The sequence below is a fragment of the Bubalus kerabau genome, chromosome 7, assembly GCF_029407905.1.
Source record: "Bubalus kerabau isolate K-KA32 ecotype Philippines breed swamp buffalo chromosome 7, PCC_UOA_SB_1v2, whole genome shotgun sequence".
NCBI lineage: Eukaryota > Metazoa > Chordata > Mammalia > Artiodactyla > Bovidae > Bubalus > Bubalus kerabau.
In genome coordinates, this window is record NC_073630.1 from 108,353,740 (window position 1) to 108,355,117 (window position 1,378).

Here is a 1,378-nt window from a genome sequence, read left to right on the forward strand (position 1 = left end):
GCATGTGGAACTTCCCTGACCAGGGATTGAACCCACATTTTTTGGGGGGAAGCTCTGGATCTTAACCACTGGACCAACAGGGAAGTCCTACAGATTCTTTATATTAGCAACTGGGTCGACATTGAACACTGGAATGGAAAATTTTACAGTATTTCATAAGAATAGTCCATGACATTTCTTCACATTTTCAAAGTAATAAATCCTTTTTCATTGGTTTAAAGTATTTTCATTTTAATTTCTCTTCTATTATAATGCATAATTAGTAATTATATTAATAATTTATATTCTGTGATAAGTTATATTCTGACTTTCAGTTTAATAATTTTGAATATTCTAGAAGAAAAATATTTTTAAAACACACGAGCAATTTTTAAATTATATTTTATATTCTGTGATAATTTATATTCTGCCTTTTAGTTTAAAACATAATTTTGAATATGATAGAAGAAAAATGTTTTTGAAAACATCCATGAAGAATAATTTTTTTTTTTTGAGCCTACAGCACCCAGTATTCCCAGGCAGTCTCCCATCCAAGTACTAACCAGGCCCGACTCTGCTTAGCTTCCAAGATCAGACAAGATGGGGTGCGTTCAGGGTAGTATGGCCATAGATTAACTTTTTTTAAATTTTACAATTACTTTAATTTGTATTTCTGAGGCAAATACATTCTAAGTTTACTGACTTTGAATATAAATGTTCTCAAAGACCCTTTAGCTCTCTGAGTATGAGTCCAAGTTTTTTCTGGGGATGCCCAGCTCTTATTCCCTGCCTGGGAGGCCCCCTGACAAGCCTCTAGAGTCCAGCTCAGTCATTTCCTTATGTGCAAATAGCCCCCAGCTGCCCCCCCACCCTTCCCACCCCCTAGCCCCAACCCCACTTATTGCCCAACCCTGACAAAGTGAAGTGTTCTTCCTCTACCCGCTGTGGCAGTAGGGCATCCCCTGTTCAGGCAGGACATACGTGGGAAGGGTTTGCCTGAAATATTGGGGAAGAAAGCATTATTGTTCAATGAATTGTGCTTCTTTTCATAGCCCCTTCCTCCTGTCTGCATGATATGCCAATCCCTCCTCCAGCCCCCACAAGGACTAGGAATGTTTCAGTCACCATTTGCCCATTTATTGAGCAATTATGTGCTGATTAGTATAATAAGCATGTTACAAACAATCACTTATTTTAATCATCCTAAAAGATCATTTTTCTTTTTAATATCCAAACAGTAAAGGCTCAGAGACAGATTCATCTATTCATTTCTTTGATGAAACTTATCAAGACTCCTATGAAATGGTTGCTATTGGGTGCTACAGGTAAAATGAAGGAAGGAAGTGTGTTACAGATGATTTAATGGTGATATGAAGTTGCGTGGTTGTGAAATGATGTC

At 37.3% G+C, this 1,378-nt stretch overlaps 1 pseudogene; it reads right to left on the bottom strand.

Moving 5' to 3' along the window:
- Positions 1-493: 493 nt before the first annotated feature.
- Positions 494-612, bottom strand: LOC129658225 (uncharacterized; annotated as a pseudogene).
- Between the last annotated feature and the right edge of the window lie 766 nt (positions 613-1,378).